Source organism: Periplaneta americana, chromosome 16 (genome assembly GCF_040183065.1).
Source record: "Periplaneta americana isolate PAMFEO1 chromosome 16, P.americana_PAMFEO1_priV1, whole genome shotgun sequence".
NCBI lineage: Eukaryota > Metazoa > Arthropoda > Insecta > Blattodea > Blattidae > Periplaneta > Periplaneta americana.
The window spans coordinates 154,110,801-154,133,036 of NC_091132.1; the positions used below are offsets into that span (position 1 = coordinate 154,110,801).

Here is a 22,236-nt window from a genome sequence, read left to right on the forward strand (position 1 = left end):
CACATTACGGTTGGCGAAAACCTTGGAAAAATCCCAACCAGGTAATCAGCCCAAGCGGGGATCGAACCCGCGCCTGAACGCAACTTCAGATCGGCAGGCAAGCGCCTTAACTGACTGAGCCACACCAGTGGTTTTGCTTCTTTTCCTACATGTCAAAAATTTGAAGCCAAATAAACCCATGACTAATCTGTTTCTTTTTCTGTTCCATACCTCTAAAAGATAGTCCTTTCCATAGAGAATCTAATGGCATCTCAAATTCCATCTCGACAAAAAAAAGTGACTACCTGGTTTTTCTCTGCACCCTTCAGTTTTGCTAGCAGATTTTCACCTCAGTAAGGACAAAACATTTCTCCATTATCTATTTTTGTGGTGTTTTAATTAGGCTGTATTTCTTTGTGCATTTGTTAAATTCCTTAATTCTAAACATTTTGTTTCCTTTTGGTCCTAATATTTTCAAATTCACGTCTTTTAGTTTTTCAATGACATAATATACTGGACTGCAGGCAATTCGATGGTAGAAAGAATCCACTATCACAGTTGTGTGAATAACGTTCTAAAGGCTAGGCTAAATATTTTTTGCCCATTAAGGTAAAATCCTTGTTAACAGACTTTGAAGAGCATGGTCTAGTGGAAGTGTGTAAATCTTTGGTGAGGAAATACTATCAGTGTATCAATCTTGTATTGTTTATTTATAGAAATGAACAGTACCTTTACAATAATTTTCTTGTTTTCAATAGATGTAGCTTATGAATGCTATTTCACTGTTTGAAGAATTGTATTTTTGTTTAACATACATGCAAAAGAAACACATTGAATTTGATGATGTTGTTTGACCAGTATCGAGGAATTCAATAATTTGTGAGTGCACAGAGTGACATTTTATTCTTGGGGAAAATGGATTTTCAGAGGAGTGAATTCTTTCTTCACTCTGAGAATAAGGACTTTTATTCTGAGGTTTTGAAAATTTGTGATTTATATTTTTCCATTGCCTGGCTCGAATTGAAGTGTAGATAGACTGTTTTCATTGAGTGGGTACAATGGTCAGACGAAAGAAACAGACTGTTATCCACCATTGTGAAGGGAATATTTCTTGTAGAATATGTTCAGATTTTCATAATTATATAAAAACAACTCAGTTTTTAAACAAATTTCATCAAATAAATAAATCTAACTGAAGACATAGAAAGACCAACAAAAGGAAATTGTGTAATTTTCTGTGTAATATGATTTCTAAAAAACGAAACACAGGAAACAGTTTTTACAATTCTGATTTGTATGCTTGTTTTACTGTTAAACTTACTCCTTAATACTCTGGGGGATTTTATGAAGATATTCATGTAATACTCGTAACTACAATAGCATAATATTTTAATAAGGTTGCAGTTTTTACATTTAGAATTGACAAGTTATCATAACATCATAGACGAAATACAAAGTGTCTCAATAAAATGTATACACTCTATGAATGACTATAACATTAACAATTATTATGATACAGACAAGTTTCAAAATTAAAAATCATGTGAACCAATGTAGTAACCAGCCATTTATTGAATGTGTTCAAATTGTTTGCCATTGTGGTCCAGGCACAGCTGATAACGTTCCTAATAATTTCGATTGGTATTTGGGCACATTCACTTTCAATGGCTGCTCTCAACTCATCGATTGTAGCTGGATTTGTGCTATAAACATTGTGCTTGACATGTCTCCACAGAAAAAAAGTCCATCGGAGTCAAATCCGGTGAGCGAAGGGGGTACTCGGTACTACCTCTTCATTCTAGCCATCTGTTCTGTAGGTGGCCTTTAAGATAGGTCCTCCCATCGCAATGGTAGTGGAGAGGTGCTCCATCCTGCTGGAAGTACCATTCTTCATTCCTAAACATCTCTTGCATGCGTGGCATGTCGGATTCCTGTTGCAAGTTGAGGTAAATTGCACCAGTCATGGTACCATCAAAAAAGAAAGGTCCAATTAAACCAAATGCTGACAAATCACACCACACTGTAACTCCTGCTAAGTTCACATGGTGTTCCACTGTCACAGAGGATTGTTAGCTGCCCAGTAGGTGCAATTGCGACGATTAATTGAATCATTTAACTTAAACGTGGCCTCATCACTCCAAACAATCTTGTATGGAAATTGATTGTCCTCTGCACATTTTGCTTGATATCACTCACAAAATTCAATTCTCCGGTCATGATCTTCATTGAGAGCGTGGATTAATCTAGAAATAAAACTTTTCCATTGAGTACGCTTCAAAACACGATGGACACTTGATTTTGAAAGTCCTGTCTCATGAGTCACTTGCCGAACAGATTTTCTATAAGATTGCTGAAACCTTTCGATGATTTGTTTTTCTCTTGTGGGGCTGGTGGATGTCCATGATCTTCCAGAATTCTTCTTATGGACATTCTGAACCATTCCTTCATCCTCAAACTTACCTCGCAAACGAGTAATTGCGAGTCGCGTTGGTGCATCTCATTGAAACTCCATTCTAAACAGTCTTTGTACTAAACTTATTGTGAATTTTATTAGTAACAACAATAATTCCTTTCTACAATTCACCTTAAACGCTCTCGTCAACAATAGAATTTTCACTCAACACAGTATTCGTTATAGCACTCCACTGACGGCAATGACAATTTACTTGGACTATTACGAACAACAATGAATTGTTAATCTTAACTAATATTTACAAAGCACTATTTACAAATCAAAACTATCAGTTCTCAGTTCACAGTTCTTCTATCTCAGTCACTCGAGTTCACAGTATCTCGAACCACAGACCTTCAGAGACAGTTCACTGTACTCGAACTCAGGTCCCTCCAACTGCGGTCCACTGCACTCGAACTCAGGTCCCTCCAATTGCGGTCCGCTGCACTCGAACTCAGGCCTTCGGATGCTGACGCAGTTGCGGACGCACACTCGAGTCGAACTCCGGTACACAAGACTGGCTTGCTTGCTCTGGCTTTCTCACTGACTGGCTGACTAATCAACTGAAAACTCTGCTCTAGTTCGCTGGCGCTTCTTCTTTTATAATCACAGCGACGTAGCCTCGAAAGTTCCATGCGTCTCCAGAGATGGCACTCCAGAAAAATCCAGAGCCCTCTCCTCTCTACCAGCACTAGATGCGCGCGCACTCTCGTCGCGTTGACGTAATAACCCCCCCCCCTCTCTTCTCTCCACCGCGCGGCGCCGTCACTCAGTGTTCCGTGGAGCCTGTGCGATCTGCTTTCTTGCGGGACGCTGGTCGTGAGTTCGAATCTCACGTCGCTGTCACATTGCTCCCTCCTTAGGACTGCTCGTCTCGGGCAGTCCCTTGGTAGGCTGCTAATCGGTCCAGATGCACCACCATCATCTTCCCTCGAGGTTGTCGCTGGATGCGGTACACCACGTCGTTAATCCGGGTCACCACGCGGTATGGTCCATCCCAGGCACGCTGCAGCTTTGGTGATTTCCCTTTGGTCCTGTAGAGAATGCCGTTTTCTCCTTGTCCTCAGGATGTAGCGCCACCTGCCAGTATCCTGACTTGAGATCCAACGTCGAGAACCACTCTGCTCCGGCCAGGGTGTCCAAGGTGTCGTCAATTCGTGGGAGGGGAAAGCAGTCTTTCCTGGTGACGTCATTCAGTCTTCTGTAGTCCACGCAGAAACGCAGATCCCCATTCTTCTTCTTCACCAGCACTACAGGTGATGACCAAGGGCTGTCGGATTCCTCGATGACCCCTCTTGCTTTCATGCCCTCCAGTTGGCTGTCAATCTCCCTCTGTTTAGCAAGAGGGACGCGTCGAGGAGGTTGTCTGATTGGGCGAGCATTTCCGGTGTCAATGCGGTGTTGAACTTTCTCCGTTCTCCCGTAGTCATTTTCAGACAGACTGAACACGTCCTGAAATTCTGTCAGTAGATCGTGGACTTGTCTTCTTTCTCTTTTGCTTAAATTCGCCGGCAATTCTCGAGCCAGCTCTTTCAGTGATGGGTCTAGATCTGGACGTGGTCGGTGACACTCCTCGTTATCTGCCAGAGACGTCACAGACACCACCGGCTCGACGCTACCTAGTACAGTTCCACTAGGCACCTCCTTGTCCCGATTGGTGACATTCAGGACCCTCACCGGTACCACCTTCTGATTCGGGAGTAGGGATCTGGCCACATAAACCCCATCTATCGGAGTTGCCTGCGAATCGAGGAGCAGGTTTCTCTTAGGTTGTCCGTCCAGTCTTGCCGTCACCACCATCTCGCAGCCTGCTGGGATTGTCACTTGATTCTCCAAGGTGAGTCTGCTGGCCATGGGTTGGTCTTCGACGTCCCTCAGGAACACTTCATCCTGACCAAAACGCAGGATACGGCGCCTGACGTCCATCGTTGCATCGAAGATCCGCATGGCGTCGAGTCCCAGGATGACGTCTTCAGTGATGTTGGCGACGAACACCCACATCTCCAGTCTCCTCTTTCCCAAGGTCAAATCCAGGAAAACCTCTTTCTGGATGGGCAGGCTCTCGCCCGAGGCAGTACGTAGCTCATATCGGCGCAGCGGCGTCCTCCCAGGTGGGCCACGCACGACTTCCGGTCTGGCGATGGTGAGCGACGCCCCGGTGTCTACCAGTACTCTGCATGGGCGGCCCCTTATCCATCCGTCAGCAATCAGCCCATCGTCGCATCTTCTGTTAACCGTCTTCAAGATCAGCCGAGGGGATGGTGATGACGGCGCCGACGTGCCCCTCATCGCATCGGTCCCTTTTAGTTTTCCTGTTTGTGACCAGATCGGTCACAGTCCCTCCTCAGGTGTCCAGGCTCGCCGCAGGACCAGCAGGTAGGCACTCCCCGTCTTCGTCGCTCGGGTGATTTCGGTTGACGCTCCTCGACGTCGGCCGCCGCGACGCTCCTAATCCGGTGCGACGTCGAGTCATTCGCCGTCAACTTTGCTGCCTCCATCCTGAGTGCCGCCGCCAGAGCTGCGTTGATGGTGCGATGCTCTGCCAAGAGTAGCTGTTGTCTTATTTCGGGGTCTCGAACTCCGCTGCCGAAGGTGTAGGCCGCCTCTCCAGCGATGAAATCATTAGGTAGGCCCCTGAGGGCCTTATGGGCCAGTTGTTCCACCGCCATCGCAAATTCTTGCAGGGACTCGCCTGACTGTTGGATCCTCGTTTTCAGTTGGGTCCTAAATGCTGCAGCAAGTTGATGGTCACCATAACGTCCCTCCAGGGCCGCCATTATCTCAGCGGCTGTCCCGTCTTCTGGAACGCTGTGAAGAATCTCCGACGCCTGTCCCTGAAGCGCGGCCAGCAGCTGAGTAGTTTTCTCTGCCGGCGTCCACCCATTGTGCTCTGCGATGGCCTCGAACTGGCGACGGAATATCGCCCAAGACGTCGTACCGTCGAACTTCGGCGTCTTGACGTTGTAATGCCTGGCTGAGGGCGATGGTTCCACATGGCCACTACATGAGGTCCTCAATTCTGACGTCGATCTTTCCACGGCCCGTTGAACTTCCTCGGCAATTATCTGTTTCTGTTCTCTAGCCTGGCGATCCACCAACGCGAGGATGTGCTTGTTTTCTACAGCATGTTGGTCCATCAGCACACTCGTTTCCTCTTGACGACGTTCGAGAGCGCGAATTTTGCCGTCAAAATGGTCTACATCCTGTCTCAACTCGGCTACTGTCTCGTTTATAGTTGTAAAATTTTGGTTTAGTTTATCTAAATCGGCCTTAAGTTCGTCTTTCACGATGGCGACAATTCCATCTACATGGGCCGAAACGCTTTCAATTTGCGTAGTGACGTCATCTTTCACTCCGCTTATGTCACTTTTCATCTCCGTTTTCACTTCACTTATGTCACTTTTCATCTCCGTTTTCACATCACTTATGTCGTTCTTAACCTCACTGATGTGCCTGTTCATGTTATCTTTTACTTCACTGATCGTTTTTCATTTCTGCTTTTACTGCACTTATGTCGTTTTTCATTTCAGCTTTCATTTCCGCGATGGCTTGCAGGATCTGCTGTAGGTTCTCCATTGTCGATAATGTCCCGATTCTGACACCAGTGTGAATTTTATTAGTAACAACAATGTAATTTATTCGTCATAACAATAATTCCTTTCTACAATTCACCTTAAACGCTCTCGTCAACAATAGAATTTTCACTCAACACAGTATTCGTTATAGCACTCCACTGACGGCAATGACAATTTACTTGGACTATTACGAACAACAATGAACTGTTAATCTTAACTAATATTTACAAAGCACTATTTACAAATCAAAACTATCAGTTCTCAGTTCACAGTTCTTCTATCTCAGTCACTCGAGTTCACAGTATCTCGAACCACAGACCTTCAGAGACAGTTCACTGTACTCGAACTCAGGTCCCTCCAACTGCGGTCCACTGCACTCGAACTCAGGTCCCTCCAATTGCGGTCCGCTGCACTCGAACTCAGGCCTTCGGATGCTGACGCAGTTGCGGACGCACACTCGAGTCGAACTCCGGTACACAAGACTGGCTTGCTTGCTCTGGCTTTCTCACTGACTGGCTGACTAATCAACTGAAAACTCTGCTCTAGTTCGCTGGCGCTTCTTCTTTTATAATCACAGCGACGTAGCCTCGAAAGTTCCATGCGTCTCCAGAGATGGCACTCCAGAAAAATCCAGAGCCCTCTCCTCTCTACCAGCACTAGATGCGCGCGCACTCTCGTCGCGTTGACGTAATACACCCCCCCTCTCTTCTCTCCACCGCGCGGCGCCGTCACTCAGTGTTCCGTGGAGCCTGTGCGACCTGCTTTCTTGCCGGACGCTGGTCGTGAGTTCGAATCTCACGTCGCTGTCACATTATGTTTTCGGTCTTCCAGTAGCACTTCAGAATGAATTTTTTTTCTTCAAAGTTTAGTCTCATTTCAGCCATTATTTTAAGCGGTGACACCTGAAAAATATTAAAAAGTGAGTTAGTTATGAGCTATTAAAGAATGTATACATTTTTGGGACACTCTGCGTAGTCCTTAAGCATCATTTTAATTGTTCAAAATAGTGCCCATTGCCCTCCTTTTTTGTGAACTATCCTCCATTTTCAGTCATTTTTCCTCCATTTAATTTTTTCCATCTGGTCACCCTGTTGATGTTAAGGACATGAGTAATAAATTTAATAATTTGATTAATATGCGACTATGTTACAGAGAATGGAACATAATATACATAATAAACAACAAACAGTTACATTTTTTTTTGTAATTAAAAAAAACTTATTTATTTTTATTGCTATAGGCCTATACTGTCCTTAACATGCTAATGGAAAAAAAAATTCAAATACATAATTTTATTGCTTTAACAATTGACTTATAACTTTAGATCACTGTTGCCTGTGAAGTCAGAATCCGTAACAATGAACTTTATTCCTGAAGACTGTGAGAGTTAGTATTAATTCTCAGGTAAGTTGGAACTTACATTCATGAAACAAGATTCATAACCTGTGTTTCCTTTGTCCTAATTTTAAGTGAGGTATGTAAAACATACCTCGAAAGCACACAGGCGAATTTTACACTAGTTAAAAGAGCTTACAAGTGTTATTTTGATTGCGAAATAGATGAGGAAAGGAACTAGGTCCCTGAAATCTGTGGTGCTCCGTGTAATTCTATTAACTGGTTGGCTAAATGGATCCCGTCATATGCCTTTTCCAATTATATGCCAGGAACCTAAGGATCATTCAACAGACTATTACTTCCAAGGAACCACAGATCAGAAGATTACAGAGAACTTGTTAGAGAGCTGATTAGGAACTATAACGTGATGCGGTGTCATGTATCTCTCAAAAGAACTTCTTGGATTCTCATCTAGTTTTCCTCAAAACCTTCGGGTAATGAGCAACGAACAAGGGGGGCATTTTCATCAGGATTTTTCTGAAATGGAAAGCCGCTACCAGATAAAATGGAGCCCAAATATTCTGTCAGACTACTGCTGGACACTCAAAAGAGATGATTCTCAAGCGAAGAATAGCCTAAAATCTATTTCACACACATTTTAGGTAAATAAATATGATTTAGGTAAAATGTTACAAGGTATCAATACTAGAAAAGTCTGAAGTACATTTCATATAATTACTCAGAAACGCTGAGTGATAGAAACATTTTGAAAATATTTGAAATCAGCACGAAAAATGCTGTAAGAATCACCCATTCTTCATCTTTTAACAAAAAATATGTTTAATTTTGTTGACCAGTGTAATTATAATAATAACAATAATAATAATAATAATAATAATAATAATAATACACAACATTTAAAATACCGATAATGTTAATTATAAACAATTTTAATAAGGACACCCCCTCCCCTTCTTGACAAAATTCTGCGCATGCCACTGCCACTTGTAGTACATGGTGAAAGAATTCTTCCACCATGCTTGTAGTATAATGTTTGTACATTATCATAAAAATTATTATTGCTGTAGTTACCAATTTTTTCTCAGCTTCGACTCTGAGGAATATGGTCACGTGGTCACCTTACTTTCCAGTCTTTTTCAGGTTTCGCGGAATTGGAATGCTCCATCCCTGTTAGATGCAGACTTTATTCTACAAAACGTAAAAGGTATTTTCAATAATATTGGTGTCATTAGTATTCACTTCTCTGAGAATGAACCCCAAGAGGCCACTGTAGTATTTCACCCAAAATTTACTGGATATAGATGGCTTATGCTCTAACCAAAGGATGCCGAATGACCAGTGGTTTCTTTTCTGTAGTTACTCTTAGGGCCTGTACTACGACCGTTGCTTACGGGATTACACAAGCTGGCGCATAGCACGATCGTGAGTAGGTCTCTGTGAGTCATGACAATTTCTGCCGCTAGGTTCGCCTCTCTGCCCTATGAAATGATGAATAGTACCATTACAAAGCATTGTGCATCGTGAAAATAGTTCGATTAATTGTGCATTACTGATTGAGTACGAATATTATAAATATGCCAAACATATTACAGTGTTATTTGAAGTTTGTTCAGCTAAGTTATATTCGAAAATTGTCTGTGTTTTGCTATGTGAAGAACTCGGTACCAACAGGTCGTATCTTTATAGGTTAAGGTAAATGTCAAAGTTCTCTCATATAACAAGCAATGCTATGTTAAAAGTGGCGAATTGCATTTTCCGACTCTCGAATGATGTGACCCGAAATGTAAAATAATTTCATGCATTGTTTCACTTACCAAGCATTACTGATATAGGCCTAATGAAAATGTGAACGACGTGATGTAATCATTGAAGATAATGTTGTTACTGTTTTCCCTTTCTCTTTTAGAAAATACCGACAAAAGTAATGAATTATCTTCATGCTGTACTTATTAGGTAATTAATGTGTATTTGTCTGTATTTTAGACCTGTGTATTGTTACGTAATTATCAGTGAATTAGGTTAGAGAACTTAACAAGGTTAGTATGAGATTAGGTATGCACCTCAAACGGTAACTAATAATGGCTGCTGCCGAAATAGGCTGAGGTGGTTATCGTGTGAAACAAATTATATCTGGAATATCTAGTTTTATTATATACGGATACGTAAAGTTTTTTTTTTTTTTTTTTTGTTTTAGTATGTGTTTGTAATTTTGTGAGGTTATGTCTAGCCTAATTTCTTTTTATTCTTGTATCATTACCAATACATTAATTTATTTTATATTATTCATTTCAGGTGTTACATCTATGGTGGCAACTCTACTTATGTTAGGATATGAAGTAACAGTATATATTCAACTTCATCATTTGCTAAAAATTAAAGAAAACTGTATGTGTTAGACTCATTCCATCGTCATTTCTTCTTATGTATGTGAACCACGTTCGTTCTAAAAGTGCTACAATAAATGAACACTATAGACAACGTGATGGAACAATTTACAAGTTACTGTTAAAATGCTCAACATTTTCAAGTGGTGCTGTACCCATTGTTTCAAAATGTACATACATATTTTTACATTTCTATAAGAGGTGTCATAAATTATTTCAGCATATTTGTAAATTCTTCAAAATTAATTCTTCTAATTAATACCATAAAGTAATGAAATAATATAGCCTAGACCTATATGTGATTTTATACTACCGGTATTGATGTTGATCTTGGTAAATTAATCCAATTTCACAGTGTTGTCTTTTGTATTGTGGTTCATAACAATTAAAACAGTATGTACGTGGATATGTTTTTAAAATAATAAATTCTAGCTCATGATTTTAAGTGGTCGTTTCAATGGGAGGTTATATTGGAAAGATGATCACAAATGGATAATTTACTGCAAGATACAAGAACTGAATATACGCGAGTGTTCCGTTGAAAGTGAAAGTGAAAATTTCGTTTTACAAGAGCTAAGTAGGCGTACACGCACTAAAATACTACAGCGTTTACTATTACTATGCTCAATAGATTAATCAGTAGGCCTATAGAAATGTTTTCACCACTGCAAGAAAAAATCGCGCAATAATTATACTTCTCAGTTATTGTGACGTCCGTATTTTTTTTAAAAAGAGAGGGAAAAGTTAGGCCTTCTTGCAAATGCGTAATTATGAATTCAAGGAAATTAAAGATAATGCAGTATCTTAATTAGTTGCAATATCTTATTTAATAACAATATTAATAATATTAGGTGAAAAAGGTAGGCTATAGTGCGTATATGTAAGATGTCAAGTTAATTTATTTCCGGAAATGTTTGGTGTATGAACTGAAGTACAGAGCAGACAGTCCCTCAGTTTATATGTAATATGTTTTAATATCAAGAATGACAGCCTTTTATTGTAATATAATTGAGGAGTAGAAGTTTGCAAATTACGTCTATTGTCCATAAAATATTGTACGAAGCATTTAATAAGCAATGATGAGTCCTTTAAATGTCCCAAATGTCAATGTCTTTTAAGTGTTCTGCTATGAATATATAGGGCAGAACAGCGCTCCGAGCGGCGGAATTGGCATTACGAGGGAACCACTTCAGACTCGTTTTTCAAGCTCTATGCGCCAGCTTGTATAATCTCGTAAGCAACGACTACGACTCTCGGATAAAGTTCTAGTTTAAACTTATCCGGCAGATGGCATATTTATCCGGAAGTTGGGTTGTAATTGCGTACTACGACTTTTGGTTATGTGCAATCAGGAGGCTAAACTTCCAGAGAGGGACTCGAGAGGACCACAACTGAAATCGAAAATGACGCCCAAGACAAAATGCAGATCAGCGATGAAGAATCATGGACGGAAGCAAGACCCAGGAGGAGACAGCAACAACCTAGAAGCTCGGGTACGCTGACAGGCACCGGAACGGAAGACAACGTCCTAAAGGCAGCAGAGAGAAAGGCCTGGCTCTTCGTGGGAAGGCTGAGACAGGAATCAACACCCGAGTCAGTGAAGAACTTTCTAAGCAGGAAGGGAATCGCCGAAGAAATTATATGCGAGGAACTACCAACCAGAGGCAGCACCAAGGCGTTCAAAGTAGGAATTCCATTCAACACCCTGGAGACGGTGAGCAAGGATGAGTTTTGGCCAGCAGGGATAAATGTGAGGCGCTTTCGTTTCTTTCGGAGAGTTGGGGGAGCACGCCTCGATTAGAACCCACATCACGCCACGAAATAGACAAGACAGTGGAAGAGCGCAATGGACCATGTTTCTGTGGAACATAGAAGGCCAAAGAAACGTAATGAGCATCGTCCCGGAAAACATATTACAAAATTACGACATTGTAGTCCTTACAGAAACCCTAGCGAAGGAGCCTGTCGACATCTCAGGAAAATACGCCACCCACGCACCAGCAATACAGACAGCGGAGGGCAGGCCCTCAGGAGGAGTATCCTGTTACACCAGTCCCAGAATAGGCCAAAAAATCTTTGAAGAGACAGAGGAAAACGTAGTAATCATGAAGACCAACTTAGTCACAATCATAGGCCTCTACTTCAGGCCTCAAACTAATATCGCACAAGTCATGGATACAACGATGAACTCCATCAAGAGTACTGCACCAAATGAAAGAATTATACTAGCCTGCGACTTCAATTGCAGATTAGACAAAAACAACCCTAGAACCAGGATATTAACAGAAACACTAGAAGAAGAAGGCTTCACGGTCATAAACAAGGCTCAAGAGAAAACATACATCGCCCCAAACGGCAGCAGTACAATAGACCTGGTATTTATAAGAGGAAACGACATAGAAGTACAAAGACAAGAGGTTCTCGCCACATCAACACTGACCCCAATCAGAAAACACCTCCCGGTGGTCACCACGTTCAAGATCCACCCTCTCACAGCCCACAAAATGAAACACCAAAGTCCAAAAACATCCAGAAGAATAAACACCAAGGTACTGGAGGAGTCGGCCTTGGAAATCCAGTCAATCAGGAAAGACATACACAACAACGAGTTAACGGAAGCAATGGAGAAAATTGAAACTCTCATCAGCTCGGCAACATCACAAGCGTCACAGAGAAAAGCCAAACCTTGGTTCGACGCTCAATGCCACTGCCAAAGAAATCGCACTCTGAAAGCACTACACCTGGCAAGAGCAACAAATAGCCCTCAGGACTTAGCTCACTATGCTGAAGCCAGGCGTGATTTCAAATCACTCATAAAGCAGAAGAAAGACGAGTACACGGAAAGAAAAGGGCGGGAGACAGCAGAAGCCGCAAGAACGGATCCTTTCGTCGCGTTAAAGAGGAGGAGCTCAAACCGCTTTCCAAACATTCAAATGGAAACCTGGCGGAACCATTTCCAGACAATCCTAAACCCAAACGGGGCAGAACAAGCCTACATGAAAATAGATCCCGCCCAAGCAGCACCATCCCAACCAATCACAGCACAGGAGTTAACCACTGCAATTGTAAAACTAAAAAAGGACAAAGCAGCCGGTCCGGACGGAATCTTCAACGAATTCATAAAGGACACCAGCACAATACTGATAGACACTTGGGTAGAACTCTACAATAAATGTCTAAAAACCGGAGAAATTCCACACTCATGGAGACACGCCACCCTGAAAATGTTGTACAAAGGGAAAGGCCCGACAACAGACCCGAACTCCTACAAGGGGATAGCACTGGAAAATAACCCCCTTAAGCTGCTCACCAACATCCTAGCTACCAGGCTAACAAAAGTATTGGAACCACAAATCCCCGCGCAACAATTTGGTTTCCCGCTCGACCCTCCAAGCAGTGACGGCCCTCCTCGGAGATGTCGAAGAGGCCCTGAGAGTACCGAAGCAGAAGTTCTACGCGGTCTTCGTAGACTACTGCAAAGCATTCGACAGTGTAAACAGGCAGCGGCTAATGGACAAGCTGAACAACATGCAAGGTCTGGACAAACACGTCCTCAACCTGGTCCACAATATATTAGCGCAAAACTTCATTCAAATAGACGATACAGTCCAGAAGTCCAAGGAAGTCTGCCAAACTAGAGGGGTACCACAGGGAGACCCTCTAAGCCCGCTCCTTTTCAACGTCATGACAGCGGACGTAATACAGACACAGGCTCCCTCAACAGTGATGTACATGTACGCAGACGACATGGTGCTCGGGTCTACCAACATAAGAGAGCTACAGGTCTCCATGAACAACCTTTCAGCTTGGGCTGACGAAAACGGTCTGCTCATAAACCAGTCGAAAACTGTCGAAATGGTATTCAGAAAGGGAGGAAGAATAGCAAAAAGTGACACAATCTGGATACAAAATCGACCCCTGCAAATTACAAATGCATTTAAATACCTTGGTGTAACGATACAGACGACAGCAAAATCCTTCAGAATCCACACTCAAGAACGAGCAACGGCCGCAGTAATAGCTATCCACGACATAACAGACATTACTCAACTAGCACTCTCAACAGCCATGCAGCTTTTCTATGCCAAGATACTCCCTATACTGTCATATGGACTGGACATCACATGGACCCGGCTAAACTACAATGACCTCAAGACCATGGAGAACGTCAAAGCAAGGTTCTTAAAAGCAGCATTGGGAATCTCAAAATATGCACCCTCCAGAATGGCGTACGAACTCGCGCGAGAACCCTTCCTGATAGAGGAACTACGAAGCAGACTCATGCTGCCATCTACCGCAGCAGAACTTCGACTACGCACGGTCATGCAAGAGAAGAAGGCGGAAATAGAAAGTGAATTCTATGGAACTGACGCGATGATCAACCGCAACTGGACAGGGCCGAACAACAAGCTACGAAGCGCCATAACAAGGCTAGCAGTTCACGGTTTTCACCACAAACTGTGCAGAAGATCAGAGTACCACGAACCTTCCCCCGAATGCGTGTGCAAACTGTGCAACGAAGCGTGTCCAAAATATCATTTTAGTAAATGTGTGAATAGAACGAAGTCACTGTTGGAATATAGTAAAGAGAAGTAACTCATACCAAACTAAATTGCACGTTTGTGCGCACTTCTTTCTTATTATAAACTTCCAGATTAGCAATCCGGGAGGCAGAGTAGCAGATTGGCGTTATCCGGAGGTTGGAACTCGGTGTTGAAATCAAGATGGCTGCACGTCGTACAGCTGGTGATTTGAAGGATCAATTTAATTTTGATACTGATTCTGATGATAAGTTCTGGAGCAGATGCTTCGTTATATCAGAACAGCAAAACGAATTAGGCTGCGTCCAAATAATTTTGAAGAATGGGATGACGAGAAATTTTTTAGACAGTTTCGAATAACGAAACCTACTACATGAAATCAATTATCAACTGAAACAAGACACAGCTCGTAAGTACACAGTTAATAATAAGCTACACTATTTCGGTAGGTATTACATCAATATTTTGTATATAATAGCACTATAATAATTACTTTGAAGTACAGTAACCTGTAATACAGTAGAAGTGAGGTTAGAATGTTGCTTCATGCAGATGTTCTGTTGCCCTTACAAGGTATGAAGGTGATTGGTATAATAATATAGGGCAACCTACAATAATAACAGTTTCAAAATACTTTTATATAAAAAATATTAACAGTATATAATATATCAAAATCCTTTATATGGTAAACTACCATTCCTTCACAATTGCGTTACCACTTTAAGATACAAATGTATTCACATATTTGGCTTCTAGTCAAGTCATATGTACCATAAACGAAAGAAAAATTGAGTGCCGACACCAATTTCCCAAATAAAGGTGGAAAGTTGCTGTGAAAGTGGAGTGCGGTGGAGAGGTACGGGTAGGCGGGATCGCTCTATCGAGATAGAAGGGTAGGCGGCAGGGAAGGGCAACGCATTCATTTCATTACTCTGTTTCCTTACTAATTAAAGGGAAAAGACAAGTTTTCGTAAGATCGAGTTAGTGACAGGTTAGTATGATTTGCATATATTTACAATTGTCTAAAAAAAAAAAAAAAAAGTCAAAACTACATCCAAACCTCTCTCTTCCAGGCTATCCTGTAGGAAGTCCTTGCCTTCTTTTGGTAACGCTATTGTATAGATTTACAGGTAAAGTTGTAACCAAATCTCATTGTTTATACATTTTTCCAGAAATAATGCCTTACCTCCAATGGACCAACTACTACTGGTATTGAGATTCTATGCCACTGGGAGAACATTGACAACAGTAGGAGATTTTTGTGGGGTCCACGAAGTTACAGCAGGAACTGTTGTCAATCGAGCTAGTGCTGCACTTACTGCTTGGTTTAATTGAAGTGATGACTTTCAATGCTTCATTGGGAGTAGTTTTATTTGCTCCAGTAATTAAGTGCAAGGCTTATTTCCCCCCCCCCCCTCCCAAGGGATTCTGTCTCTTTTTGATGCTGTTGCGAATACTTCTGAATAGTATTTTAATACAGGTTTTATGTATATATTATAGGTCTTGATTAAAGTTTTCCTAGAACTGTTTCATTTTGTGTCTGCTAGTTGTTAGTCAACTCTCCGAAGATAGATTGGAATACCAATAAGGCATCACTCATGAGACAACTGTCAGGAGATAATGTGGTAGGGTGGCAAGTTACCTTCTCCTTCCTTGCATATATCGCTCACCAGTAGGAGTAGACCTAACATATTTCACTAATCAGACTTAAGATATGCTTGCTATATACAGTATTATTATTTAACAAACTGTAACAGTTTATTGAATTTTAGACATGACAGTTTTTCTTCATTTCCTGAAAGTTTTGGAATTTGCATTTATGTTTTGCAAGGGAGCTGTTTCATTCACGCTAGGCCTAGTGATTCATGTATGCAAACATATTCATATCGTTACTTTTTATATATATTTTATTGCTTGGATCCCTCACAGTGATGTCTTAACAGGCTAAGATGATTCAAACACAAAGATTTGATAAATACATTTTAAAAATTATGACCAGGTACACTGTAGGCTATTTAAAACAATAAAAATACACTGTGTCTGCAATTCAAATTTATTTTACATAAGCAAAATATGCTAAAACAACATTTTTCAAGAGGCACTTAATTGAAGCGTCGCCTGGAACAACGTTATAAGTTATATTTGGTAAAATTTACAGGAGCTGCAAAAATGTGTATATGCGTACAACTTTGTTCTTATGAGGGTAGCAAACTTTTGAGTGGACAAATTTCACGTACTGCATTGATGGACAGTTGCAAGCCAAGGAGTATAGCAAGGTAACATGACATACAACATTATTACACGGAAACACACCGAATGAAAATTTTGTAACTTACAACGTTGTTCCAGCTGACGCTTCAATTGTATTCAGGTACTCTGTGAATGTGTACTTAAAACAAGAGAGATGCACTATAGCTGCAATTAAATTTAAAATTTATTTATTTATTTCGTGTGAACAAAACACGACATTTTTCAGGAGACACAATAAGCATAATCATTTATTACATCCACTGTCTCATTATATATGCTATGGTGCATGTCATATTTACAAATTAATAATATACAGGCTAATACATAAGAGTACATAGTAACTGTAATTAAACACAACACAAATACACATGCAAATACACAAAACTTGGAAAACTGTGGCAGAGCCAACTTCAGCTATAAGCCCCATTTGTTAGACATCTGCACGGGCCATAATTCTTAGGCCCGGCCCATCTCGGCCTGATCTGAACCAGACCCGAACCTAACCAGAAACCTTAGATTAGCTAATAATTATCACCTGACTCGAACCTAATCCTGAAGACTAGCAGATAAAGCAGAGGCCAGAGACCACAGGGATCAAGAACAGCTGCAAGAGATTATCACTCCATTAGAAGGATGAGAAGAAGTAATCTCCCAGTCATCCAGGTCAAACAAATCTGGTCAACAAAATTAAACATATTTTTTGTTAAAACATAAAGAATGGGTGATTATTGTAGCATTTACTTTCTGCCACTAATTGAAGATGTCTTTGTAGATAGACCACCCATTAAAGAGGAGGAAAAAGTAATGTAAAAACTCCAAATCTTACTTTTGATATTCCAAACCCCATCTCTTTGCAAACATGAGGATATGACTTACTTTTATTTCAAATCATTCTATGTTATAATGTTAGCATCCAACTTTCAACTAATGTATTTTTTAAGGAAATCACTGTAATAGTACTGAAGTTCATGAATTTCTAACATCTCAAGTAAAATTAAGTCAACATTAAACTTACAGTTCACAGATGGAGAAAGATTTTTCAATGTGGCTAATACATTCCTCAGAGGCTTGCTTTTTCTTTCTTTTTTTTTTTTTAAGCATCCTTGGGGTGTAACTCGATCAGCTATTATCCCATTATCAGCTGAAATATTTAAGAGAGGGATATATGCTTATATTCAGATCTTTCTGAGTTTAGCCTACACTACCTACACTGAATAAACCAGTAATTTCACTTAAAACTTACTTTCATTACACTGTGTAAATACCCGTACAGTGGAAGACCTTCATCTGCTGCACCAGCTGACTCTGTAATATTTTAACAGTGGAATTAATTCTTAAGATATTTAATTCTGGAGAAAGATGATGTTTTATCATAAATGTGTGGACACTTCAAAGTCAGCAGCTGTAACAGTATTGTATTTTCTAACGTGCTATTAATCCAAACTCATTTTTAACAATAAGAAAGTGAAGCTGCAATAAAAAAGAGAGAGAGAAAACCAAGCAAATAGTTCTATTGTAAATAGAGTGTAGTCAGTTTCTGTTTTACCTTATGAAAAGATATTTTTCAGTTTTTCTGTACACAAGAAATCATTCACAAGTTTCAAAGTGAGAATCCTCACAGTAAAATTGAAATACAACTTACCATAATGTGGCCTAATCTAATTACAAACCCATTACAGAGAAATCTCGAAATAAATTCTTCAGTTTAGTGTACTTTCTATTTTTAGGCCTATATTTATAAATTTCAAATTCCCACTCAAATCCCACATAATATTATAATACAATGATGTTTAGTTTTTATGACATCCATTTCTTGTGACCATTTCATCATTATGTACAATTTATATTTTAACATTTTTCTTTTTAACTTTTGCATCTAATTTATCTACTGCTTGCTGTAGATTTCATATAGTATGTGTGTTAGTTTTATTTTCAACATGTTGGCTGAAAATGTGTTTACATGTTACAGCTATTTCAGATTGGAAAAGTAAGGATCATACGTAGAATGTGAAAGAACGTTTTGTAGTATAAATCAAATTACCTGGAGATATTGTTGGGATGTCCAGTTTCACTTCAAAAACTAAAGAAGTGCACTGTGAACCTGAATGGTACTGTAAATAAAAAAGAAATAATAGTATTATAATGTAATACCAACATTAAATTAAATTTGTATAACAATTTTAAAGAATCTAATATATTTTTTTTTATCTCTAAAGCTCATCATTTCTTCTTCTGACTCTTAATTCCTTACACACTAACCTCATTCGTGTTATTAGCTGCACTGGTATCAGTGGAACTTGGTTTAGTTACTACTTCGGCTGTAACAAAAGTAAGTAAATAAATAAATGAGTGAATGAATAAATAAATAAAAAGAATTCAAACTTGTGTTATACAATTTCCTCTGCTTATTATGTAATAATTGTATAAATTAACATATAAGTGAACTTATGCATTGAATATGAATAAAAATCACTGAGAAATCACTCAACTGATAGGAGAATTAAATCACTTACCTTGGCTAAGTTTGGATTTGGTTTTGCTTCAGTTGGAGGGGCTCCAATTGTTTGTAGCCTGCATTGTCTCTCTGCAGCAGCAATTTTCTTTGTGTTCTTTTCCAAGAATTCAAATTTGCTTCTCAGCTGCTTTCAGGTCCTTGTATTTGTGCTGATGTTACTATATTCTTCCCATGCTTCATTCTATATTACTAAAAAGGAAGTAAAACTAGGTTAATTCCATATGCAACCTACAACATTAGAAGATCTACTGTAATTCTCTTTTTCCCTTATCTAAGTTTCTATACCTAAATAAGCAAGAGCTTTTAATGGACGATTGTCAGTACAATATCAAACATATGACTATACTGTACATAGAAACTTTGGAAAAAACTTAATATCTTCTGTTTCTGTGTTATTTTACGAGGTGTTGAATGTGCATTACAGCGAGTGATTATAGTCGAACTGGTAGCAGCAACAGATATTGCATTTTAGTGGAAACGTCTCTCCTCCTCATGCTGTTCTTTTAAAGAATAATGTTAGGTCCTATCTGTGATCGAATGGTATTATAGGCCTAACACAAAATATCCGCCCATTTACTAACAGTAAAATACGTAGGCCTAACGTACTGAAATATTGGTAATTTGCTAGGAACAGTGTACCTTGCTGTACTAATGTTGGTTAGAAATCCCAGGCCAAAAATATCATTAATTATTATCAGTATCAGTGAACTTTTCTTTTTAAACGAGTTACTATGCCTTCGATCCATGATTTGATGTCGTAAGTACACTATTTCTAAAAAAATTACCGAAATAGGCCCTATTCACTAATAATGTAGGCTATACAACAAACTGAAAGCACACTTAATATTAATTACAATACAAAAATAATTGCCACCTACACTTCTTGTGCAGTTACACATAAATAAAACAATGATTATGGAGAAAAACGCACTTTTGCTGGAACCCGCATCCGTCCTCTTTAGGCCTACTAATTAAAACCAAAATACTATCATACTGTAGGAATTATTACTATTCGAAAAGAAACATAACCTTTAAAATCTTACCTTTTGCTTCCATGTAAAGTTTCTTCATACAGTATGTGTAATTTTCTGTTCTTCACTCTGTTATTTTCTTGGCTGGAGCTTCAGCATTATAATAAATAATAACAATAATGCTTACAATAAAACCTCAAAATAAATAGTACCATATAAACACGGAACATAAACATGAAATACGCGGGGAAAGGTATACCAACGCAATAAATTTCACTACATTTTCAGTAACTTCATTGCCAACGTAATAAAAATGTTACTATTTCTTCCGGATAACAATCCTGCAGTTAAAATCCGCTGTTAGTACAGAACAAAATATTTAACTTCCAGATTGCTAAACTGGAGTATACGAATCTGGAGCTTTAACAGGCGATCGTAGTACAGGCCCTTAGAAATACCGGTAACAATTTAGAAAGGAATTAGCGGAGACGAAGGACAGGGGGTACATTGAACCTAATTACGAGCCATGCCTGATTCTGGGAAATAAATCTCCAAGCATAAACAATTCATCAGTTGAGGTGTACAAAAATATAAGATACACACTGGCAGAAAGCAGAATAATTCAATTTATAAGCATAAACAGTTCATCGGTTGAGTTGCACAAAGTATGAAATACATAGCAAGCAGATAAAATCAATTTATATTCATAAATAAATTATAAGTGGAACAGAAGGCAGATCTGAACCTCACAAGTGATACCAAAAAGTACCACTTATGAAGCAACTAGGCTACGAGGTAATGGGATTAGGGTGGCCAGTTCCTTAATGCCCCTCCATTGCATACATCATCGATTAGCTACATGTTACATTAATCAGACTTCAGATGCATACAAACAATTGTTTTTCCTCTGACACATATCAAGTGAGATGTATTGGCTCTTAAGAGAGGTACATATCAGGCAGAACCTCAATCAGAGAATCAGAAGGCATGAATAAGTAGAAATTTGGCTAATTTTCTTCTCACTCTTTTCTAATTGCCCTTCAAAGCTTTAAGATAACTTCGCAGTGCTTTGAAGGCCGTAATAAGGCCGGGGTTACTTCAGACATCGAGATACTTGAGCCAAATGGGACATAGTACGGTAATCTCAACGTTATCAGCGCTGATAATAGTTTCGATTTTCATTCGTTTCTTTCATATGACTGCTTTTAGAAGACTGAGCCAGTGATTTTGTGATGAGAGTATCATGAAAAATGGCATCAGTGTCTATTTAAGCCAGACATATTATGTAAACCCCACGACATCTTTGATTTGGAATCAAAATCAACATGCTAGCATATTAGAGTCGAAATTTTTCCTCATGTTCATAATGGTTTCCAGTCGCCACAGGTCCCTACTCAGTCTTGCGCAGGCATGTCGCCAACCCAAGATCATATTCGCATCATAACTATGTCCGATCAGACGAGACCACATTTATTTCAGTCGTGAAATTAGTGTCAGAATAGATCACGTTGCAAATGTTACATCACCGTTTCTGTTCTGGTACCTCATGTGTCGGTTTTCGGCCTCGGGCATCCCACAGAAAAGGCAACCCAGACAGGATTTTGGGAAAGTTAATGAAGGAGAATTTTTTCTTCTTAAGGGTGTTAAAAAAAGCTTTATATTAAGCAAGTCTGGTTGAAATTTAGGTTAATTTTATGTTATGTATGCGATATTCCTGTTTAAAAATGAAGACTTTGGAACAGCTGCTGAAGCTAAGAAAAATAACATAAGTTTAGTAGTAGCTAGCAGCATTTTTTGAGAAAATATTGAAGAGTTTTTGAGTACTCAGAGAAATGTACGAGTATTCGTAGTATGTTCACAGGTATTAAAACCTAAATCCATCTACAACAAAGGAAGGTTCAAACTACAGAAATATTTGACTCTTGTGTGTCCCATACATGACATTAAACGATAATTTTCATATTTTTTGAAAGCAACATATAGTTGGAGTAAAGTTTTTATATTTTTAAATAGTATTAGTATGGCTAATATTCTTTTGCAATTTTGAGAATTTTAATGGTGTTTTAGTGACATATTTGCAATTGTTTTTATATCCCATATGTGACATGGAATTGTTAATAACTGGAATCAAGGGACTGCGAGTGGACTACTGAACAATTTTTACTATATGTATCGGTACTATATAATAATATAATATTGGATTGTATATATTT

At 39.5% G+C, this 22,236-nt stretch overlaps 1 protein-coding gene and 1 long non-coding RNA gene across 2 annotated transcripts in view; one reads left to right on the forward strand and one right to left on the reverse strand.

Moving 5' to 3' along the window:
• The window catches only part of LOC138691464 (zinc finger protein 664-like), a 62,646-nt gene that overhangs the window by 319 nt on the left and 40,091 nt on the right, over window positions 1–22,236 (forward strand). The window lies entirely within an intron of this gene.
• Window positions 16,720–20,292, reverse strand: LOC138691463 (uncharacterized). The gene is made up of 6 exons (XR_011329874.1): window positions 20,096–20,292; window positions 19,051–19,241; window positions 18,797–18,855; window positions 18,579–18,648; window positions 17,553–17,842; window positions 16,720–17,211 (listed from the first exon to the last, which is right to left on the reverse strand). It is a non-coding gene; the product is annotated as an uncharacterized lncRNA (long non-coding RNA).